The sequence below is a fragment of the Triturus cristatus genome, chromosome 11, assembly GCF_964204655.1.
Source record: "Triturus cristatus chromosome 11, aTriCri1.1, whole genome shotgun sequence".
Classification (NCBI taxonomy): domain Eukaryota; kingdom Metazoa; phylum Chordata; class Amphibia; order Caudata; family Salamandridae; genus Triturus; species Triturus cristatus.
The window spans coordinates 43,079,590-43,105,469 of record NC_140594.1 but is presented as its reverse complement, the minus strand read 5'-3'; positions in this window follow the sequence as shown (position 1 = coordinate 43,105,469).

Genomic DNA, 25,880 nt, shown 5'->3' with positions numbered 1-25,880 from the left:
TGTGTGTCAGGGGCTGGGTGGCTCCAGAGGTCTGAATGAGTCAGTGTGGGGTGAATGAGGCATTTACACATAGAGTGAGGGAAGAGTAGCCTGCCCTGCCTGACACAATGCTGGCTCCACCTCCTGCTGGGCGACTGATAGCCCTGCTCCTGCCAGTGACAATACTGGCTCCGCCTCCTGCTGGGCGGCTGAGGACCTTGCCCTGCTCAGTGAATAGGCCAGGTGCCTCTGCCTGGCAACACCCACAACAGACCTGAGGTGGTGGGAATTTCCCTGCTTGGACAAAGGGAACAAAGGAGAAATGGGGTATAAGAGAAGGACCCCTGAACCAAGAACTCAGATCACTTCTGACAAGGAAACCTCTACCAAGGACAAGAAGCCTGCTGATCTAAGGACTTGCCTCCCCCTTCTGCCAGTGTGCTGTTTGCTGGGGGGAACCTGAAGCTGCTTCTTTATTTTTGCCAAGGAACAAGGAGAGAGGAACTTGGTGTGTACTCTCACAAAGCTTGCTAGAAAATCTCCAAGGGCTGGAAGAGTGCCAGCCTCCTGTTGAAGTCACAGGACTAAAGGACTTCACCCTCTACTGAATTGCTGGTTGCTGGAAAGTGTTGTTTCCATTGCACAGGGGAAATCTGCAGTCTCGACGTCGCCGACGCCGTCGAATCCAGCTCGACATCGTGAGTAATGGCTCCAGTGTTCCGAGCCTTTGACGCCGGCTGCCGGGCCCGATCGACGCCAGTAGCGACGCCAGGAGTAGTGAGTATCGGCTCCAGCTCCAAGTGACTCCGTCTTGACGCCGGTATCGACGCCTCTGAGTAGTGAGTATCGGCTCCAGCTCTAAGCGACCCCGTCTCGACGCCGCTGCTGATCGCATCGACTCGACGCCCTTCTCGACGCCGTGAGCGCTGCTCCGGCCCTACACCTCTCGACGCCGCTGCAGATCGACCCAAATCCGAGGCACGACCGACGCCGACCTCGACGCCGACATCTCGACGCCGTGGATCATTGTTTTCTTCATTTCCAAAGGTACTGTGTTTGGGGGTTCTGTTGCAACTCCAGGCTCGACGTAGCGCTCCTCGCGGTCGACGCCGAACCTTGGGAATCTCGTAAACTCGACGTCGTGTGACTCCTGTGGGGGTTACATTGTTGCCAAGAACTGTGTTTCAGAAGAATACTTACTTTTGTTGCTAAAGAACTATTTCCTAAGAAGAAACTTTACTTGAACTATTATTTTTCCTTCCAAAGAGTATTTATTAAGATTGTGGTATATTTTTGTCGTTATTTGGTCTTTTGGTAAGCCTTATATAAAAAGACTATTTTTTCATAATAACTCCTGTGTTGTGTCCATTTGTAGTGTATTCACTTTATTACTGTATGTGGTCATAAATGCTTAACACACTGCCTCTGAGATAAGCCTGTCTGCTCTGCCAAGCTACCAAGGGGGTAGCAGGGGTTATCTGAGTGTGTAATCCCCTTGCCCTGACTAGAGTTGGTGGGTCCCTATTTGTCAGAAGTGTATACCTCTGCCAACTAGAGACTGCCGGTTCTAACAGTAACCTCGACATACAGTCAGCCATACAGTTCTTAGAACCAGGAACAAATTCGTCCACAAAGTTATAATTTGACAATCCATCCACCCATCGTGCAATTCTGGGAGAAAAATTGTCAATTTCCCTAGAGGAAAAAATCTTTGACAGAGGTTTATGATCAGATCTTACAGTAAAAGGTATTCCCCATAAGAAGAATTTGAAATGAAGAACAGCCCAGAACACAGCGAGTGCTTCTCGTTCAATAATGGAGTATCTCTCCTCCGCATCCCTCAGTGCACGCGAGGCAAAAGCAACAACCTTCAATTCACCATTAACCATTTGAGTAAGGACAGCACCTAAAGCAGAAATACTTGCATCAGTAGATAGAATTGTTTTCTTGTTCACATCAAAGTGACCCAAAGTAGGTAATTTTGAAATGCATTGTTTCACACATCTGAAAGCCTGTTCACACTCATTAGACCACGCATACTGAGCACCTTTTTTTAATAAAGACCTCAAGGGTAAAGAAATGGAAGCAAAGTTCTGGATGAACTTCGAGCAGAACTCTGCTAATCCTAAAAAAGAACGCATCTGATCTTTATTAACAGGTTTAGGAGCTTCTATTATGTTTTTGGCTAGTTCATTCTTAGGACTAATTCCCTCACCAGAAATTGTATGACCAAGATAAGTTACGGATGTAACCCTAAATTTACACTTCTCTTTCTTAATCACTAAACCTGCACACTGTAATTTTTCTAGAACTTTCCAAAGAATGGCATCATGCTCCTCCAAATCCTGAAAAATTAGAACTTTATCTAACCCATGCAAAACTTGCTTCATTACTCTTTGGAAACAAGCCGCAGCAGATGCAAGTCCAAAAGGCATTCTCACAAATTGAAAAGCACCAACAGGTGTAACAAACGAAGTCAGATGCTTTGAATCAGGATGTAACTTAACCTGGTGGTAAGCAGAGGATAAGTCCATCACACTGAAGATCTTGGCATCTTTTATGAGAGTCAAAGTTTCTGTGATATTCGGTAATGGTTGTCTGTCCACCCAAATAAATTTGTTTAAACCTCTCAAATCTGCACACAACCGAATCTCCTTACCACCATCTTTTGGTGCCAAAACCACCGGAGCTAACCATTCCGAACTTTCAATTTCCTCGATAACTCCTCTTTCTTTGAGTTTTCTTAGCTCACGTTCTAACGGTTCCATCATCATATTAGGAACTTTTCTTACCTTTGCTACAAACGGTATTGCACCATTCTTCAAAATAATTTTGTGTTCCAATTTTTTAAAAGTCCAAGATTACCACTAAAAACAGTAGGAAATTTCTCACAGATATTTACAGGCAACTCCTCCTTAGAAAGCAATAAAACTTTTTGCTTACTATTAGGATTAAGTGTGATGCCCATGTCTCTCTGATGTCTCCACCCAAGGAGATTATCACCTCTCTTTGCCACGTAGACTTTACCCACAGTCTCACGATTTTCAAATTGAATCCTCTTGACACAATACCCCAGGACATCAATTCTGACACCACCATAACCTACAGGATTGATATCTGATGGTAGTAATTTAACATTCTCCGAACCAAATGTGTCTGACCAGTTTTTGGCACCAATCATTGTATAAGGTGATCCTGAATCTGCTAAGACTATTAGTTTTTTCCCACCAACAGTAATTTCACATTCAGGCATCTCAATTGGATCTTCATCTACACTGCCGTTACTTTGGTATCATCACCCATATAATTCACATTTTGCTGCTTTAGTCCGCGACATACACGGGCATAATGTCCTTTTTTTCCACACACCTTATACATTTCAATTCTAGCAAAACACCCTGGACTATTTGTCAAATGTCCTTCACTGCCACATCTAAAACATTTAGGTACATTAGGTTTGCTATCAGGATGGTTATATATTTTTTATTCTCATATCTCCTTTCAACTTCCTTGTTAACTGGTGTACTAGTTTTCTCAATATTCTTTTCCATTTGTTTATCAACTCTATTGATTTCATTTACAGAAGACTCTGTAGCTGCATTCTCTTTATCAACACTGTCTTTACTTTTTTCATCACGCATCTCACGCACCCACATACTGGTATTTTCCATTCCCTCTATAATAGAGACTGCATCCTTTAAGTTTGGATTTTTACTTAACAATTTTTCTTGAACTTTTTACGTTATTAGTGCATCTCACAATTTGATCTCTGATCAATGAATCCGTAAGATGCTCAAAATCACATGTACGAGCTAATGTTTTAAGTACAGCTACATAACTAGTAATTTTTTCTGTTTTGCCTTGAACCCTAGAAAAGAACTTATGTCTCTCTAAGACCACATTAATATGAGACACACAGTGTTTCTCCAGCATTAGTACAGACATATCATACACATTGCTAGGTTCACCAGCTTCGTTACCAATTTCAATTAAATCAAGACTCTCATAAATGCATCTCCCTTCAATGCCTACGTTGTGTAAGAGAATGGCCTGTTTACGAAAGGCAGAAATATTTTCGCCACCCATGGCTACAAGGTAAGAATCAAAAATCAGTTTCCATCTCTTCCAAGGTAAAACAGGTTCACCTTTCTCTGTTAAAAAATGAGGAGGTTCAGATGAAGTGGCCATAATGAAATTTTCAATAGTTATTTGGTAAAAGATAAAAGTGAGAAAGACCAGTCAACAATAACTTTTAAATGTGTAAATCATTGTCATGTGTATACAGATTGTGAAACTAGAGCAAAAAAATAATAAACTGTCCATATATGCTAAGTAGTCTTTGTCTCTCTTTTCTTCTTGTTCTCTGTTCTTTTTTTTTTTTTTAGTGTGTGCATCACTGTGTGCACTAGAGTCAACATTCGATCATGTACCTCACTCCGAAAGGTGTTTCACTGCATCCTGGACAGATGCGTCATCATAATTGTTTTCGGCTTGGCGATGTACACATCAGCTGGATCGTAGGTTAGTCCCTTTTAATACACATGTCAGTATTAGAATTAAAATGCCAAATGTCAAAAAAGCTGAAATGGCGATATGTTTTCCTTTTGCTTTGTTCCAACTATCAAAAATACCATAAATATCGCTCATGTGTGCACAACAAACACTCTAATACCTTGATAGCCGGAGTGCTCTAATCCGTGCCAAATCTCCACACATACTGTTCAAATAACGATGTACAGTACCTTGTCTTGCGCTATGGCAATCGGAACGTTCCGATGAAATACGCACCAACACGGACAGAGTGAACATTGACACTTAGGCAGTTAGAGTGCTCCGATCAGCATTCTTCGCTGAGACAGCACCAATGAGCACCGGCACACTGTTGTAGGCTCACAGTTAATTGTGACAATATGAAGAGCACAAAGTTCAGTTTTCCTTGCGTAGGTTCGTTCCAAAATATTCTTCAGTGTAGGGTTTTTATCCACTAAAATCAACACCAATGTTAAAATAAGATGCACATTCAGTCCATGGAGATTCTTCAAAGATTTATTTCAGAGTAAAAAGTATACAACCCTCACGAACCTCGATCCAGCACCAACTGCCAAACCGGGTTCTAACTAGAACCAACAACATTAGAATATGGAACATTTCATATCAAGCACATGACATAGCCAGAGTTCTTTTGAACTAGCATTGGCAAAACCATAACACTGTGTTCTTTCCTCCAGCAATGAATAGCTCTTCAAGCCTTCCAACAAAGTCTCTGGAGGGTACACTAATGCTCACAGATCTACTTCTCTAGGCCTCTGCTGTACGTTTTGACCGAATGATATGGTTCTGGTAATGCTAGTGTTTGATTTCCTCCAATAAGGATGTCCTCAAATTGGTTCTTGGCAGCCCCCAAAACACTACAGGTTGTCCTCCAAGTTGGCAGGGGAGCGGAAAAGCAGGAAGGCCAAATTTGGAAATGGGGTAGGGGGATATTGCGGCACTATCGTGATATTCACTGCAGACCATAGACATCCTTCACTTCGATGGCCCTACTCCCCAAAGCTGTGTCATCTGCCCTACCTCTTTATCCCATGGCGCGTTCTGCAGCTCGGCATCTGCTTGCAACAACAATGCCAAATCCTAAAGCTGTGCCAGTCGGGGGTTGCTGCTGCCTGCCTGGTAGAGTTCCAGATGCCGGGAGCTGAAGGTCAGTACACCAGCCATGGGCTACTGCCACCCACCTGGCATGGCACAGAGTGTCGGCCACCAGGCAGAGGGTTATATGCTCTCAGAATGAGGTGTGGTTCCTGAGTGCTGGGCTTCGTTACCTTCTTGAGGGTAGTCCTGGCTACGCTCGGGCAGTGCGAACAGCTTACACCTAGCATCAAACGGCTCTCTCCCACATCTCTCTCCATCTCCACCTCCTTCAGCGATCATGCTCGTGTGACACATCTCCAGATTGGCTGCCAATCCATTAGAGAATTCAGTTTGAATCCCCATGTATGGTCCATTGCACAAAACACAAAAAAGGCCCCTATATCATCCAATGTCTTGTTACCCCCAAGCACCAAAACATGCCCTACGTTCTAAGGGTCACAAACAACTTCTGGTCCCTAGGGTCAAGAAAGCAAGAGGTGGCAGAAGGTCCTTTGCATTTCTAGCACCCAAACTGTGGAATGCACTTCTCACTCACTTGAGACTGGACAGTTCTGAAGTCAGCTTTAGGAAGCAACTGAAAGGCCATCTATTCTAGCATCAGGCAGGCAATTACATCTTAGAGCAGAGGTTTACCAGCACTGGGAGGCCTGTTGGGTAGCCATGCACTATATAAATCCGAAGAATAGAATAGAATTGTGAGTTGCTAAATGCATAAGTGGGTGTAACTGCGGTATGTGAGTTTGTGAATAGATAAATGGTTTTATTATGAGTTTGGTGGTCCGTGGACCACCGTCATGGCAGTGAAATTCTGGCGGTGGTAGTCCATCTGCCGTATTATGAGTTAGATGCATTGGCTTTGTGAAGACCTCTGCCGAACCTCCGGCTCTGCTAGCAGACCTCCATAGGGCGGTACAGAGGCACAACACCGCCTTCCGTATTACGAGTTGGCATTCCCACGAGCCAACCGCAGCGGTTGGACCGCCACCAAAAGGTCAGTGAAGACAAAGGATATGGGGTGAATACTCACCCTTTTCCAGTGCTTCACAACAGATTTCGAGGTAGATCCCTTTCTCCAGGTCCACCCTACATAGCAGCATCTTCATCCTGAGAAATGCGACCCAGTCTGTTGGTACCATATGCCCATTAGTAGGACTGCCCGCATATGAGTTGGACTCTGCAATGCGTAGGCGGTATTTTTCTACATATATCATGCATATGTGTGTATTAAACACATATGACATATGTAGTCAGACTTTACACACAGGCATCGATATTTATAGAAATACATTGACCACCGAAGCACGAGTGGCGCAGCCAGACCGCTGGCCCCTGGGGTAACTTATAATACGGCGGTCGGTAGAACAAAGGCGCAGCAGTTTCCTAGCAGCCATGGATGTCGTTTTTCGGTGGTTGGCCCTCCGATCTCCTAATAAGGTCAAATTGCTGTGCTGCAGGTGTCTGACATACTTTTTGAAAGTATTTATCTTTTGAATACATGGATTGCATGTATGGGTGTGGTGCATGCAGAGGTAAACAGAGGGATAGTTTTATATGTGGATGGATTGAAGAGTAGGAATGGCAGTGCAGTGATGGCTAGATATCTGAGAATGATCCAGTTTGGGTGAATGGATGGGTGGGACAGTGGATGGTTAGGTAAGAAGGTGGTTGAGTGAGCATGTGAGTGTGCAAGTCTGTGGATAGGTGAGTGAGTGGATTTCTGAGTGAGTAAGAAGATGAAAGAGTGAGTCAATGAATGAATAGGTGGGCAAATAAATTAGTGAAGAGATAGGCTGGTGTGTGATTGGATGGACGAGTAAGTATATTGATAGATCTGTTAGTGAAACGATTGGTAAGTGCACGGAAGTGGATACATTAATGAGTGGATAGATCAGAGGTTAAGGGGATGAATCAGTGAGTATGTGAGAGACTGGTTGAGTGGGTCGATGATTTGGTAAGTGGATACATGAAACGTATACAAGAGAGTATATGAATGAATGATAGAGTGGCTAAGTGTATGATGGCTGCGTGAGCGGACATATCAATGTGTGAGTAAGGGAATGAATTAGTGGGGATGAGTCAGTGGATGGGTGGTGTGAGCGGATAGATGGATGGCTGAATGGGGAGATGTATGAAAGGATGAATGCACACTTGAGTGAATGGATGAGTGACAAAGTAAGTGAGTAAATACCTAAGCAAGTGAGTGGATGTGTGCGTAAGTAGGTGAATGGATAAGTGAAAGAGGTGATCAATGAGGTAGTAGGTAGGTGGGTGAGTATGTGGGAATATGAGTAAATGGACAAGTGATTGGCTGGATACATCATACGTGAACGAGAGGTTGGATGAGGGAAATTATGCTGTCTTGTCTTATTCTTGTATTATTGTTCTATGTGTAGTCGGATTTGTGATAATGTCATTATACAAGCACAATGCACCTTATGTTCATTCATCTATGAAGGGAGTCTTACTGAATTCTGAAAAGATAACATAGGCTAGTTTAGAAATATTTGGCTGCGCATCTATGTGCTATATTGTCATTTCTATTAGAACGCTCCCTGATTTCTAGGTTGTGATATGGACCGCAGTATGAATGTATTATACAGTCGATTTGGACATTCATTTTTAACAATGGAATGAATTCATCCTTTTAATGTTGTTTTGGATGAATTTTTTTTATTTATATTGTTTGCGCTTTTGTGGCTAGTTAAAGCCGAATAAAGATTTATGAACTGAATTGACTGAAATGATGTATATAAGAGTAGACGAATGGATAAGTAAGTAAGTGGATGGATGAATGTGGAATTAAGTGAAAGAGTCAGCAAGTGAGTATGTGAATGAAGATAATGATAATGAATTAGGACTAATTCCCTCAACCCTTGCCTTCAAAAGGGAAGTGAAAGCTCTACTGATGAACAGCACGCTGAACTAGAAGCTTTGCTCCTTTTGGCGCCCTGCCTGTTTTTAACTGTCTTAGGGGCATATGTATCAACATCTCCATTTGCGATTCTCAAATAGGGATTTTTTGAGAATCGCTATTTGAGAATTGCAAAACGGGATGTATTTAAAAAATTGCACAAATTTTGCGATTTCTTAAAATTCCTTAATTGCGATTAGCAAATTGCGAAATCGCAATTAAGGAATACCTTCCCATTCATTCCTATGGGCCAGGAGGCCCATAGCAATGAATGGGAAGTCCTTCTCAATATGCGATTCGCTATTTGCTAATCGCAAATTGAGAATATTTTCAAAGGTGCAAGGGTGTCATGATGACACCCTGATGCACCCCTGAAATCAGCATGTGTGTACATATGGTGCACATACATGCCCTAAGGGCATGTATGTGCACCACATGGCACTTTGAAATATGCAAAAAAGTGCATATTTCACAGAAATCGCAATTTACCACCAACTTGAAGTTGGTGGTAATTTGCGATTTCCTAAGGAGAAATCGCACAACTTGGGTGCGTGCTACATTGCATTTAAGAAATCGCAATTTGTGATTTCTTAAATGCTTACGCAAACTTAAGAAATCGCAAATTTAGCGATTCCTTAAGATTGCGAGGCTGAAATGCCTAATACATCTCCTTTTGCGATTTTGTATTCGCAAACGCTGTTTTTTTGCGATTCGCAGCGTTTGCGAATACAAAATCGTTTGATACATATGCCCCTTAGTCTCCACCTGCCCTCTGCTACGGACCTTTGGCACACGCCACCATTCCACTTTTATTCCTTTTGTATCTTGTCGCAATGGCTAACTGGCCACTGTCACGGACCAGTCTAACCACTTTGTCACTGTTGTTACTGATGTATACTGCCTTAAATGTCTCCCACAACTCTCAATCTATGTCCTCCGCAACCGTCATGTAAAGCGCTCTGATACCCGCTTGGGTCATGTTCGTGCTATACAAAACCTCTAATAAGTAATAAAATAAATATAAACATGCGAAGCTTCCTCCTGATTACCAGTGCTCAAAAACAACTAAAATAAGGTTTATCACACACAGAAATGTGAAAATTTTACATATTGTAAATGATACGCATATTTTCCACATGAAAATCCAGGATAGAACTAGTTATAAATGAATGAAAGTGACAATTTTCAATAAACAGGATGTTTGCTAGGTTTCTACGTATAATGGTTTCCATTATCATTGATTAAGCAAAATGTACTGAATAATATTAAAAAACTAGGACCAGGGTTACTTAACCCTTTTATGATCCCAAAGAGTCCTAATCACTGCCTTCGACTGAAAATCCTTTTTTTACTATGTACTTAGAGTATTTTAGGAGTCTGTAAAATTTTACTGACTCCTAAAAGGGTTGTGACTCCATAGATCAATATTTGGAAGTGGATTGGTGTGGGCGCCCCCTTTCAGAAATTAAGTCAATATTTGATGCAACAATTTTTGCAAGAAAATTCTATCACAAAACATTGAACAATCACCCACTACTAAATTGGGATTGAGAAGGAGCCCCATTTGTGAGTGTAAAAAAAAAGTTAGGCAGTTTGTCTTGAGAACAAATGGTCTCAAACAAGCTTTAAATTAAAATAAAATGTAAATGCAGTCCTGTTTCTGTGAAAGAAAACAGGCTGTACTTGAAAAAAGGTTTACTCTAACCTTGCAGTCCACCAATGAAGCAATGGCCACCAATGAGAGTGAGTCATAATTTGCGTCATACCTCATTAATATTCACAAGGTAAGTCAGATTATAGCCCACTCCCCATCAGAAGTTTATGACCCAACCTATTAGTATATAGCTCAGATCTTAAAATTCTATACTGATCCCAAAAATACTGGTCACAAGCTGCGACCAAATTTCTGCAACCCTTATTTTGTATTGTATTGTATTGTAACTGCATTTATATAGCACTTACTACTGCTGACGAGGCGTCTAAGTGCTTTTTCGGTGAGTAGCAATCTACTCCGGAACCCAGAAAGGATTAGTGTTGAATCAGTATAGTGAAATATGAAAGTAATTTGACTGGTGGATAGGTTAGTCAGTTATTTGGATTCAGAAGGATAGAAGAGGGAAAAAGGTTTGCATTTATATAGAGCTTGTTACCCCCGATGGGGAGTTGAAGCGATTTTTTGGTGAGTAGCACGCCACTCCAGAACCCATAGAGGATTATTGGTGAATTAGTATAGTGAAATAACCTGTGTGTAGTACATCCGGCACATAATCCTTTGATACTAATGATCAGGCAAAAGTGAGAACTGACTATCATTTGCTGCCATAAATGTATTGCTCCTGCAGTTTTCCGCTATGAATGGCTGCATTTAACATTTTCACAGTTTCTTTCCTAAAATGCACCCCTCACAATCATTCTTACCGGTGGAGAGGAAAATCTGCCTTTAATGTGTCTTCTCTGGTTGTCCCATCCACCTCTTGGATTCAAAAGATAGGAGAGCATCTCAAGGTCACAGACTCTCTGGAAATGTCCTTTTGCCCAGTTGGCCACCAATAGGAAAGAGTCATCTGACATGTTCATAAGCACAAGTCACAGCAAGGCACTCCGTCTCAGATCGGAGTAGGCAAACTCAGGTTGGTGACACTTCTGCCAGCATATGTTATAATCTTAGGATGGGCTATGAAGTCAAGGTCTCACTGAGTGAGGATGGCACCAAGTCCTGTTGTCTGGCATCTGTGCATCACTGTGTATAGTTACGGGTCAAAATAGGTCATGTTGCTGGCATCCCAGCCTGTGTGTGAATGGCCTGAAGGCTCACGTGGCACTGTTCAGACCATTAAAACTCTCTCCCTTTCTTAATTAATGCCTTGAGGGGTGCATTAGCAGATGTAACTTGCACAGTAAGCTTCATATTTTAAACAAATTGTGCAATGCAGGACAGCAAAGTTGCTTGAACGGGAGAGGGCTAAAGAGCGCCATATCTGCTAAGATATAGCGCTGTTCAGGTCTGTCCCTGCACTGGCAGAATTGAGTCTGCCCAGCAGCATCATAGGCACCATTGCGCCATGGGGCAAGAGTGCCTGTGTTATGGGCAGGATTGTTTTTGTGCAGAAAGGGACACCTTCCTGCACAAAGACAATCCTTAGAGGCATATTCCTATCCTGAAGCACACATGAAAAGAAGTGTTAGACCTGGCATCCTTGGCGTGGTTTTCCCCTGTATTTGTGCCTCTACCTCCTGTGTTTTGCTGTGTGCTGGACTTCGTTTTTGCTGGTCTAGATGCTTTGGGCACTTTGCCACTGCTGATCAGTGCCAAAGTGCAGGGGCATCCTCTATACATTGTGAATATGGATTGATGTTTCTATGATTGTCTTGTTTGACTTACTACTAAGTCCCTAGCACAGTGTACAGTGTGTGACCAGGACCTGTAAGTCACATGCTGCTAGTGGGCCTGCAGCACTGATTGTGCCACCCACACAAGCAGCCTTGCAGAAGGATCTCAGAACTGCCATTGCAGTGTCTGTGTGCAGTCTGATACTGCCATGTCGACCTGGCAAGTGCACCCACTTGCCAGACCCTAACCTTCCCTTTTATTACATATGAGTCACCCCTTAAGGGAGGCCCCAGGTACCCCTGTGGGCAGGGTGTATTTTATGTGAAAGGTAGGTCATGTAATGGTGAGTGTATCATGTCCTGATAGCGAACTACAGTGAATTTTGTTTTTCGCTATTGAAAGGCTACCTGTCCCATAGGCTAGAATGGGAGTTTATTTATAACATCTTATAAATAGACCTTCCCATTGGGACCAGATAGGAAGGTACAGTTTAGAATGCCTGAACTCAGAATGTAAAGATGCATCTTTTAGTAAGGATGATTTTTACCTTCTGTGTTTGAAAATACCACTCTTAGAAAGTGGGTATTTTCTTGATTAGCCATCCTTTGGTGCCCCTGCATGGTTGGGGATTGACTATATGGCTTTGGCATGACAGGGGCTGGGAATGTGCATTCACTGTAGACAGCCACTGGGGGGGGTGTTGAGGTGTGTCCTGCCTTTCCTGGATGAGTCAGAGCTGGGCTGAATCGACCTGGGCTGCATTTAGAGTAGGGGGAGGAGATTTCCTTTCACCTGTATGGGCTTGGTCTGCCTTACACAATGCTGTCTCCACCTCCTGCCAGCAAGCTGGACCAGTTTTTTACTGAGCACAGAGTTTCTCTGCCACCGGAGAACAAAGAGAAATGCTGTATAAATATTGGGGCCCAGAACACAGAACTTTATAATACTTCTGGACTCAAGATAAACCTCTGCTGAGGAGAAGAGCTGGGAAAGCTGAATGAGAAGTAGTGCCCCTTTGTTGTGTGGTGTCTGGGGTTGGCCTGCAGTTGCTGTTTCTGCCAGGGAGAGGACAGATACTTTGCTGGGTGCTGTGTATCCTGCTTGAAGAAGATCTCTAATGGCTTGAAGTAGAGCTTGCCTCCTGTTCCAAAGTCTCAGGGACACAAAGACTTCACCACCAGCTCCCCTGAACTTCCTTGGTGGGAATTCTGAACTGTCAAGTGGTGCCTGCTGCTGAGTTGGGCCTCTGGAGTTTGTTCATGCTGTTGGGAGCTGGAAAAGAGATGCAACGACAGGAATCGTGACGCATCCGCACCTGTTTCCAACTCATCGCTGAAGAACCCGATGCAGTGCCTGCCAGCGACTTGAGAAATCGCCGCACACGGAATCCTGTGAACCGATCTCCGAAGTACGAGATCACCACACCTTCCTACGCAGGCCCTGCTGTGCAGCTGCAAGAACCAATGCAGTGCCGTTGCCACCGTCGCATCGAGAACCAAAACATCCCCGATCCTCACGTATCGCACTGGGGCACCAAGTCTACATCAACGTCGTGACCGCAGTAAGAAACCAACCCATCACCTGCCCGCAAAGTAAGAAACCGATGCATCACCTCTCTTGCACAGTAAGAAACCAATGCATCACCTCTCCTGCTTGGCAGTAAGGAACCGACACATCAACTCCCCTGGAGTAAGGAACCGACGCATCGCCCTTCCCTAGAAGTTAGGAACTGACACATCACCTTCCCTGCTGCTGTTTTTGTTTATGATTTTGACGCATCCAAGGTACTTTGTGTTGAGAGTGTTGCATCTACAGTTTGCTATGGACAGAACTGTTTTTACCTTCTAAACGCCATATTTTGATTATTGTATTGTGGATTTTTGTCATTTTGGTCTTCTTTGGGTTAGACAAAGATGACTTATTCTTCTAAACTGGTGTGGTGTCCATTTGTAGTGTTTTCACTGTATTACTGTATGTGTGCACAAATGCTTTACACACTGCCTCTGAGATAAACCTGTCTGCTTGTGCCAAGCTACCATGGGGGTGAGCAGGGGTTATTTTAGAAGTGTCCCTGACTAGGAAGAAGGGTCCCTAATTTGACAAAGGTGCAAACCATTGTCAACTAGAGACCCTCATTTCTAACAGGAAGTAATGAGGAGAAATAAATATATCTCCTTGTGTTACGCCTCTGTCTTGTAGGAGCACAGTTTTGGTGCAAATCAAGCTCTACAAACCTTTGTAAAACTGGATTCTTGTCAAAATACATGAGAATGCCTATGCTCCACCCATGTAACACCTACCTGACACGAAAGGCAGCACTATGCACTGCGTTGCACAACTTTTTATTTACAAACCCATGCAAAGCCACGTAAATTGACTTTGTGTGGCGTAGTAAATGCCAGAAAGGACTTTGCATCAGTACTGCACCACAAAAGTGACTCAACCCTGACGCAAAAGGTCAGTAAATCTGGGCCTAACTGACTAAGCTAAGGAATGAGTGAGGTGCTGACAGATTTTCTGATACTGGCGCTAATGTGAGGGCGGCTAGTTTGTCAGGATCAGGTTTCATGCCTCATTGGACAAAGTGTGTCATTTAATTTCAGGGCCACCTGCTGTAACTCACACTTGCCTTTGTTACATATCAGGGCTTGCCTGACCTACAAAATGGCTTAATCTTATTCTTGCTTGGACTCAGGGCCGGCTCTAGGGCGGTGTGAACGCTGCCATTGCACCGGGTGCTGACTTCCTGGGGGCGCCGTGTTTGCAACTTTATTATGCTTTTAAAGCACCTGCTACCCATTCCTTTCCTCCTACAATTACGGGGCCTCACAAAAATGTCAAGATAACTCCTGTGATTAATGTTCTTCCTGGACAGAGATCAGAGTTTTGTGTAGTTGAGGTTTTTAACTTATGTGAAGGTAGCACAGAGGGTTAATATGCCTACTGCAAAGAACGTGTACAAAGTAGATTACAGAGTGCATTTAATGTAAATAGAACAGCAGGTTACTGCTTTTAAAAGAGCCATCCTTTTGTTACTTGCAATTTATAACAAAGTCCTAATATAGACTAGTGAGGTATTAATTAACTTTCATCATAGAACCGCATACAAAAAGTGTTAATTTGGGTAGAAATTCATTCTTATTATTAAAGAAACTCCCAACAATGCTGTTTCTTTTTCGACTCTGAGTTTGTGCTTTTCCACACCAAGCGCGCTGAAACTATACTGCATAAAAGTATGGATGACATGTGACTCCTGAATGTATGACGCTACTACGCTATACATTACCACCCGGTAGGTTACAACGCAGACGTTACACCGTCCGCGTTGTTACCATGCATGGCTTTACATCGCAAGTCGTTTCTACGACTTGCACTAGATGGTGCGCTCGACTTAGGAATAGTATAAATTACTATTCCTACTCCAGTTAACGCAACAGCAGGGAATGTGTTTGATTTAAAATCCAACAAATTCCCTGGTGTTGTGCGCCATCTAGCGCAAGTCGTAGAAATGACATGCGATGTAATGCTATGCATGGTAACAACGCGGACGATGTAACGTCCGCGTTGTAATCTACCAGCGTGGTATAGACAGTGTTGTAAATGCTGTTTCCTGTGACGCCTACACTTTTGGGGGCATATTATCAAGCACGGCGTTACAATAATCGCCGCTTTAGCGGCAGAAAACTGCCACTAAAGCGGCGATAATGGGCTTGATAATATGCCGCAGAGAATTCCAATAGAAGCCCATGTTCTAGTGTCAACATGGGCTTCTATTGGAATTCTCCAGGGCATAATATCAAGCCCATTATCGCCGCTTTAGCGGCAGTTTTCTGCCGCTAAAGCAGCGATAATTGTAACGCCGTTTCTTGATAATATGCCCCATGGTCCTTTCGCTTATGTAACATTTCCTATACACTGATTTACACAAGTATGATTGATTGTCTGTGTAATGTATGTGTGATGCACAGTGCTCTGACATACTTTACTGGTATGAGTGGCGCTATATAATTAATTGAATGCATCTGAGAGAGAGTGGTTATGGACACTTGGTCACTCTTAAAGGGTGCCAGTGAGAGAATCCGTGGTGGAGGTGGTCATTGGGGGGGCGCCAACAAACATTGTCGCACTGGGCGCCACCAGCGCTAAAGCCGGCCCTGCTTGGACTTGCCAAAGACCAGTACATTGTCCCTGTAATTCAGGCAGTTTAGCATAAACTGGATCACTTTGGAATTTCATTATAATAATAAACGTCACGTGCTGAGGATATTCCATATGCTTTGTAGTGAAGCAAACCCATGTCAGTGTACCAATTGGGTGATGCACAGGAGCAGCCTTTGTTGCAGTTCAGTTTTAAAAACATCTGAGCCCTGCGCTGTGACCTTTGTTCAGACAGATACCATTGCCTCATGTCTAAAAAGATACACATGTGGCTACCAGATCGGCTCTTAGAAACAGGCATGACTGGGGAGCCGTGGGTGTGGACATGAAATGAAATGAAATGAGGACTTTATAAAGCGCTACAAAACCGGAAGGTGTCTAGACGCTAAATAGAAAAGAAGGCAGAGGTTGAATTGTGAAGGTATGTTAGTAGAGCCAGGTTTTTAAGCGCTTCCTGAATTGAAACAAGTTGAATTAATTGAATATCTCAATGATGTCTGAGTGTAAATGAATTTGTATTTAAGGCTGAACTTGCTCCTTAATGCTGAGGGAAAAAGCCTTTTATATGCGGCGCTGTAGACGTTATTTCCATGTCAATGCGTTGTCATCTCTGCAGGTTGCTTAATTTTTCAGAGTCCTGGAACAGCTTTGGGGCTAACTTGACCCCATCAGCGCATTGTGACGTCTCTGGATTATCAGTCTGAATACTGAGTAGATGCAAAAAACAAGCTCAATCGCTGGTGAAGAGTTTACCCAACATCCATTGTTCACTCATTTGGTGTAGAAGGGGTACCATGGCCTCTGATGCAGGCAACACTAAAGAAGCCACCAACTCAATACAGGGCCCAGGGTAGTGAGATACAGTCAGTGTGGTTGTTGTGGTACCCTTGCACCCCTAGGCCCTGGTGCCACTGCATCCGCTGCACCTGCGATAGCTACGCCTCTACAGAAGCTCCCACAACATAGACTACAAAGCCCCACAATGCATCTCGTGCAACCGTGAAGGGCAGTAGCTGCCTTTGCAGGGAGCCATATGCATAAGGTATGATAATGACTGTGTTAGCAAGATGGCACTGAGTATTTATATAAATGAATGTGTCAATATCCACTAACAAGCATTGGCAGGGCCAACAGATCTGGCACTGCCTCTCAGCCTTTTGGCTTCATCAATGATTGTTTTGTCACTTGCTGCTTCTTGTGAGAGGGCGTACTGACCCTTGCTGTATGCTGTATGCTGTAGTGGTTGGAAGAAAAACGTGAATGACACAACAACATACGAATTTAACATTAACACCCTTAAACATATATTATTCATATTATTGTAGTAAAATCAAAAGGTCTTGGCTAACACCAGGCCTAAATATCTAAATATAGGTGAACGTTCAGTAAAGTATTTGTAACAAGCATTAGCAAAACCATTAGGTCTGGCTTTCAAGGAATGTTGTATGGTAATGGGCAGCACTGCAAGTAGATGTGTGGAAGCAAATAGTTGTAGAATAATATTGGTGGATGTAGGTTTAAAGGTCAGGTGAGAGTTACACATTCAAGTCAGACCTGAGATCCATGTAGGTTAATGACTGCTCTCCTCCGATCTATGCACGCAAGTGCCCCTGAAAGTTCAAGCTCAGGCATCTGGTTAAATATAGAAATTATCACAGCTCTGTGTGGGGCAAGCACTTTTTGTGAAAGAACACAAATTCTGCCCAATCAAAACTTGCACTCCTGGCTGCCAACATGTGGGCGGAGCCAAAGACCCTCTCCTGGCGATTCTAACATAATTGTTGGGTGACAGTTATGAAGTCGAGCCAGACCACAAAAAGTGTCATGCTTGCTCCGCTCCCGATGGCAAGTGTGCGTGGGGCGGAGCCAAGAATAAAAGGGGCAGAGTAGTGCAAGAACACGCTTCGCGTTCGGTCCGACCAGTGTGTTCCTTTCTCCTCATCCCCTCCTGTTTCAATTTCCTGATATTCTTCTTGATCAGGGACATGTTAGCTATCCTGAATTGGATGTCTTTCTTGCAGTTCCGGTCCTTTTTGGTGTCTTTCCTGAAGTCCTTCCGGGCTGCCGGCGTACTCAGCGTTTCCCTTGTCGGGCATTTTGCTCCGTGCAGTTTCTTTCAGATTCCTGTAACTTCATCCAACATGGTTAAAACCATCTCTTTTATCCTGAAAGACAATGAGAAGAGCAAATATGCGAACCTGTGTAACATAAAAAGGCGGTAATATTTATTTTGAAATTTGTGTGTTCTGTTGAAATTACTTACCTGATGTGTCTTTTCCTCGGTGAGTGGAGTTCCTATTTTCATGGATTGGAGACATGATGTATAAAATTCTCCTCAAATTGACCGACGTAGATACATGTCAAGCTAGGCGCAAACGTTGCCCCAATTGAGGTCCCAGAGACCTGGAGGTAAAGCTGATTCTGGTAACCAAAGAAGTTCCTAGTGAGAGCCAATTCGATACACTAGAGAACAAAAGATGGGGGTGTATCACAGAACCTCTTGTGTGCCCCAAGTGCACGTGTTGCTGCCACCAGTGTGGCATCTTGGGGAATGCTGGTGTATTGTGATTCAATGTCAATAGTAACCAGGAATTGATTGGATGGACCATTTTCCAAAGGTTCCCAAATAGTGGGGATATCAGTGGTATCCTGCACGAAAGACGGTTGATTAATAACAGTCTCCCTTAAAAAGAAATTGGCAAACTGTGACAGGGTTCCAGTAATGATTGAATTCCCGACACAATCAGGCATCTAGGAGGTGGACGTTGGGCCTTATGAATTTTAGGCAGAGTGTAAAACGCAGGAGTTCTTGGTTTGGAACGAATGAGGAACTCTGCTTCTTTATGGGTTATCCATTTCTTTTCTTTTCTCAGTACCTCAATTTTGTAGTCTGCAAAGTTGAGAACCACAAAACCACAATTGCGTAACCTTTGGTAGCCGGTTTTATTAATATGTTCTCATTTCCTTGTAGAGATTTAATAGCTTCGCTGTCAGTTTTGCTCACATTGTGGAATATTTGCTGACCATGCGACTGTTCCAAACTAGTGATATCCTGAAGTACCTGTTGTTCAAACACTGTCACTTCACACGAGCCGATGGACTAGGTCGCATGTCTTTCTTTTCTTGCCAATGATGACAGAATGAGCACACTGGTGAGTACCAACCAGTAGCTCCATGGATGGTGCTTACGTGAGGCACTTTCTGACTTCTCTCACAATTTTTCTTTGGTGGCTTTGAGATTAGCTGTGGATGGTTGATAAATGAGGAACACTTAGAGGTAGGCATGAGTAAACAACTCAGCATAGCCATACCTAGGAGTAGATAAAACCTGTTTCAGATGAACTGTAAAGATTACATTCTGTTCCGTGTACCCAGGTTATTTTTGTATGAATCCTATGAGAGGAGGGCCACCTGGTCACATTCCCTCTCTTTCTCCTTATTTTCTACAGGTAAAATACACCACAATCTTTACCAAATTGGATTTGAGCAGTGCACATCATTTAGTGAAGGTACAAGATGGTGACGAGTGGAAGACGGCTTTAAGCACAACATTTGGGCTATATGAAAACCTGGTAATGCCCTTTGGCCTTTGTAATGCACCTGCTGCCTTCCAATTTTTTTAACGAAACCCTGAGAGATGTTTTGGACATCAGTGCCATAGCATACATAGACGAAATTTCGATATATACCTCTACCATCACAAAATATATAGGATATGTGAAAACCATGCTAGAAAGCCTACCTGAGAATCACTCATTTGTAAAATTGGATAAGTGTGAATTCCACACTACTACAGTAACCTTTCTGGGTTTTGTTCTATCCTCTGAGGGAGTGACAATGGATCCACAAAAGATTACGGCTATCAGGAGCTAGCCGTCCACAACTTCTGTAAAAGAAGTATAGATCTTCCTAGGACTCTCCAACTTCTATCGGCATTTTATAGATAATGTTTCACCTCTGGCATCTCCCATTACAAAACTTTTCAGAAAAGGGGTATCCTTTGGCTGGACTTATGCTACTGAAGAAGCCTTCACAAAACTGCTTGTGTTACTGCCTCCATTATGAAACATCCTGATTCCTCTCAAACGTTTATTTTTGAAGGCGATGCATCGCAAGTAGCCACTGTCACAAACAGATGAAGAAACTGGCCAGTTACATCCCATGGCTTTTTATTCTCATAATTTAACTCCAGCTGAATAAAACTATTCGGTAGGAGACATGGAACTTCTAGCTATAAAACGTGCCTTTGAGGAGTGGCGCCAATAATTGTTGAGTGCTCTACATACGCTTACCATTCCTACGGATCATAGAAACGTAAAATTCTTTAAAGCAGCTAGGGCCCTATTTATGCGACAATTGCGCTGGACACACAACTACAGTAATTTTGATTATGTAATACAATTCCAGGCAGGCAAGAAACATGGAAAGGCGGGAGGCTTAATCACATTATGGCTATGATAAATCAGAGGTCTCCATTACTCATAATCAGCCCCTTCTCATAGCTCCAGAACAAATCTTAGGGGCCATATGTTCAGAGGAGGCCTTTCTGGAGGAGATGTTATAAGCACAAGACAATAAAGAGGTGGAGTACTTAAAGCAAAAGCATATGGGAGTAAGAGTGCAGGATTGTCTGTATATTTAAGGGGGTTTGGTGATTCCTACCAAGTCCTTACAACGACAAGCTCTTGACTGGTGTCATTCTTAAATGTTATCCGTACATCCAGGCTAAAGGAAAATCATTGAATTACAAGATCCTTTTGGTGGCCCACTATAGTTCAGGATATTCACCAGTACATTCAACAATGTCCTGTCTGTGCTCAAAGTAAAGGTTCACACCAAGTCCTGGCGGGGTTGTTGACTCCTATGCCAACACCCCCTAAGCCATGGCATTCGATTTCCATGGATTTTATTATTGAGCTGCGACAAACTATTCAAAGTTACACAGTCATTTTAGTTGTTGTGGATATGTTGACAAAAATGTTACATTTCATCCCTTTATAAAACCTACCTACCTCTAAAGAACCAGCTATTGTATTCCTACAGCACATAATAGGATACATGGCTTCCCATCTATCATTGTATCAGATCAGAATCCCCAGTTTGTATCCAAATTCTGGAAAGGGTTAGGATACTTATTGAAAATGGATGTGAGGCTCTCATCTGCACACCATCCTCAGATAGACGGGCAAACGGAAAGAGTGAACCAATGTCTAGAACAATACTTAAGGTGTCACTTGCTTCTTTCTTCTGATAATTTCGAGATATTTGTTTGGGCAGCTGAATTTGCTTACAATGATGGGAAACACTCTTCTTTGGTTATTCTCCTTTTTCTGTAATTTTGGTTTTACTCCTTGTTACCCACCTTTGGCTACTCCTGTTACAACAACTACTCCTGCAGCCTTAGAATTTTTGAATCACCTTCCCATTACACATAAAACTGTCCAACAAAACCCAAACAAAGCCAAGATCATGTACAAAAATAGTGCAGATCTTCATCACGACCGTTTCCTGACTATGCACTTGGAGACAGGGTTTGGTTGTCCAGACAAAACATCACGGTGAAAGGTACATGAAAGTTCAAGCCCTGTTTCATTGGATCTTATACCATCTTAAAGGTGGTTAACCCTGTTGCCATGAAGTTGGACCCATCATCTTCTCTGAAAATCCAACCTGTCTTTCATGTATCAATACTGAAACATGTTGCTTCAGGACTAGCCTGCCTGTTCAACCCCCCTCCCATGTTGGTAACGGATGAGTCTGAATGTGAGGTAGAGGTTATTGTGGATTCTCGTACAGAGTAAAACGCAGATTGCAGTATCTAATACACTGGAAGGGGTATGGGCAATAAGATCGTACATGGGAATCCGCTGGTCATGTCCATGCCCCTCGGCTATTGAGATTGTTCCATAGGCACTATCCTGATAAGCCCAATGTAAGTGTGCGCAGGGCGGAGCCAAGCAAGAATAAAAGGGGCAGAGCATTGCAAGAAAGCGCTTCATGTTCAGTCCGACCAGTGTGTTCCTTGCTCCTCGCCCCCTCCTGTTTCACTTACCTGATTTTCTTCTTGATCATGGAGGTGTCGGCAATTTGGAATCGGATGACCTTCTTGTAGTTCCGGTCATCTTTGGTATCATTCCTGAAGTCCCTCTGGGCTGCTGACGTACTCAACGTTTCCCCTGTCGGTCATTTTGCTCCAAAGTTGCAGTTTTATTTGAGTACCTGTAACTGCAGCCAACGTTTCCTGATACCTTGAAGAGCTGATAGGATATTTCTCCTGGCCCTGCAGCTTTATGGGGCATATCAACAACAACCGGCGATAATTATCTCTAAGCGCACTTAGCGCTAGGATAATTATCGCCGGCTAGCGTGAATTTTTATCGCTGAGATAGCGTGCTATTAGCAACGCTTATCTCAATAGCGATAAAAATCCTCACGCTAACAGGCTAACGTGAGATTATCGCTGGAAACCCAGCGATAATCTCACGTTACCTTGTTGATAGGGACAGGCAAACTTAGCCATGATATCCTCCTTCCATAGGATATCATGGCTAAGTCTGAAAAATACCAGACGTAAAAAAGCAGCGTTAACCGCGGTTAGCGCTGCTTTTTTTGTCTCTAACAGGGTTAGCCACATTCTTGATAATAGGAGAAATGTCGCTTAGCGACATTTCTCCTATTATTTTACTCTGGAACGCCCCCTTTGCATCTCATTAGAGATGCAAGGGGAAGCGTAGAGTAAAAGGGTGCTAACATGCAAATTTGCATGTTAGCACCCTGTTGTTGATAGGGCGCTAGTTTTATCTCTCCTTTTTTGGCTTTTAAAGCCAAAAAAGCAGAGATAAAGCCCTTGTTGATATGCCCCTATGTTTGTTATTTTCTTTTCTTATCCAGTATGGGAAAAGATGCTTCTTGGATTTTCCCTGATATATGTTGGATATGAATTAAGTGGGCGTGATTGGATTATATTATCTAAACTTAGGTCTTTCTATTTCTAGTTATATCTAACTGTATCTGTTTTCTGCTTTTCTATATACTTCCCAAATGAAGAGGGGCTCTACCTAGGTAGTTCTACCTAAAGGGAATAACGTTAGTTGCAGTAAATGGTCTCAACACATGTATACACATCTTGTTTCTACCCAGGAATTGCATACAGCCCACTCCGCCAGAATATCTGTGCAGGAAACACGACAGTGATGCATCTCTTCTTCCCTTTCCTTGTTTTGTTTCCCCTCTTCCCCCATCCCCAACATGTTGGCTTTGACATGGTTGGACTGACTCTGGTGGGTGTGGGACATTGGGACCCAGCATCAGACCTTGCATCTTGCAGCTGTGGAAACAACAGGTGAGCAATACAAAAAGGGGATGTCAAGGCATGAGGATCAGTGTCCTGAAAAAGCGTTGCCCTCATTCTTCTCGATCACACATTTTTGCAGATAGAACACATTTTGGCCTTTCTAAGTGCTTTGTGTACAGGATACACAAAGTAACTGAACATCATGTTGTGATAATTGGGTGTTACCTCTGGATACTGTTGAGCACTTTTGATAGACTGAGGGAGAGGACTGAGTCTTCATTGAGTCTCTAAACTTGCACTCTGAAATATTGACCAAAGCGTTCCTCAAGTAAGCCACTCCCTCGCACGTGAAGGGGAGTCTATAACATGCCACCCATTGCCACTGATGGGACCACCTACTTCACCAATGATGCTGCCCAGTGCTACCATGGTCACTGCCCACCATCTTGGATGCTGACCTTAGACTAGCCTGCACGTAGAGATAGATGCCGAAGCCTAGTTCTTCTAAGACTTTGTGTTGCCCTTTCATCAAATAAGGCAACACAAGGCTTATTTGGAATTTAAAAAGCCTGATTTGTGTGGACTTGCATTGCTTTGTAATGAAATGTAACATAACACAGCTGCTTGCTCTGCATTTCATTACATTTCAGGCTGGGAGACATTTCTTGGGGCGTTCCCATGTATCCACCAATAGATTTTGTGTTCATTCTTAGATTTATTGAAGCTAGTAAACCTGGGAATGCATCAAAATGGTGCTCCTCCCCGACCCCGGTGTAACAAGGAGAAATATCTTCATTCCTCCACGTTACTTCCCTTTTCTATTGATGCACATAGAAAAAGGGAAATGCCTTTAAACCCTCCTGCACAAATACAATCCTGCTCATAACGCAGGCACCCTTGCAGCAAGGTACAAGAGTTCCTGCATTGGCGCTAGGCTGCACACAGTGCACCAGTGCAAGGAGGTCACAGAAGTGTGCCGTATTTGGTAGATAAAATGTACTTCTGCACTCCCTGTTTCACGCAATGCAGCATAGCAGCTTTCCTTGCTGCCCTTCGTTGTGTGAAACCTTAGTAAATATGCCCCATAATTTTTAAAGTGGTGGGGCAAACACATCTGCTTCAAATACAACTATGCAAGGTAGCGCATGGACCTGATTTTTTACTTTCAACATAAATCTACTAAAATGTAAGATTCTGGAGGGGTAATAATTCACAAACATTTGCAGTGTGGCAGGAAAGCCTTGTTCTCCCTAGGTGTCCTTCACACTTACCCTCCTCACAGTGTTACTACTGTGGATTTTTAATAAGCCCGGGTGGTGAACTCTGCTCCGTTCGTGGAGATTCCGGAGATTTCTGCACACCGCGGAGCACTCGGAGTGCAGAAAAACTCACGAAGCAGAGGTTTTCCTCGTTCGCACTCCCTAACATTAAGTTGGCGAGTGTGAGTGAGAAAAATCCACCTCCTGGCGTGATTTCTCAATGCGGGTGTTCGGATTTCTCAATGCGGGCGTCACGGGTGGTCGCGACTGCTCGCATTGAGAAACCTTCTGTTCGCGTTGAGAAAGTTGCCGCTCGAGTAAAAAATCTACTTGAGCAGCAGAAAAGAAGCAGCACCCTCTTGCGTTGTGCAGGGTGCCATTCGCATTGATTTTTCAGCGCAGGATAATCACCAGGCACAGAAAATCAACGTAAACAGGCATGACCAAGCGCACTCCGCCGTTTGCGGAACTCAGCGTAGCTCAGCAACGTTTTATTGGGTAAACTCTGCGAACTCTGCCCAGCCTTAATTATTAACCCTTTCGCTGCGGGGGGGGCGGCGGCGCTGTGCTTGTGACGTGCCCAGCTCGTCATGAGGCACAGTGGAGCTGTGCTCATGACAAGCTGAGCTCATCACGACCCCGCCCACTGATTGATTCTCCCGCACAGGCGGGGAATCAATTGCGCATGGGCGGGCCGCGACCATTATGACGAACTGGGCTCATCATGAGCACGGCTCCACTGTGCCTCATGACGAGCTGGGCTCGTCATGAGCACCGAAGCAGTTAAGCACAATTTCCTTACAAATTGGGTGAAAAAGGCTTATGTGTTATAGGCAGCTAACAAAATCTGATTGATACAATTTAACATGGTTCGTCATTTGACAAAAAGAATATTACATCAACCTTCACTTTATTCTTCCATCCCGCCCCTTCCAAGTAGACACATTTCAGGGGTGTCTCCTCCTCAGGAGGGGAGGAGCGTCGCTCCACCTGCCGCGAGCACAGCAGGCAAACACAAATAAATAAAGTAGATTCTGAGAATTTGCTTCAGCTCAGGAGGGTGGAAAATCTAGGGTAAGGAAACCGGCAGATAGAGCAGTTCTACTGCTCATATATTTAGAGATTACAGCTCCGGAGAACAGACAGGTTACACCAGACATACATGCTCCTGACACATACAACAATGGTGACATCATAGAGCATTTTACCAATGTACATGATAAACTACGCTCACACTAGTCGTGAAAGAGCTGTAACGGGAAGTGGCAACGGGAAAATAAAACCAGTAGTAAGGTTTCC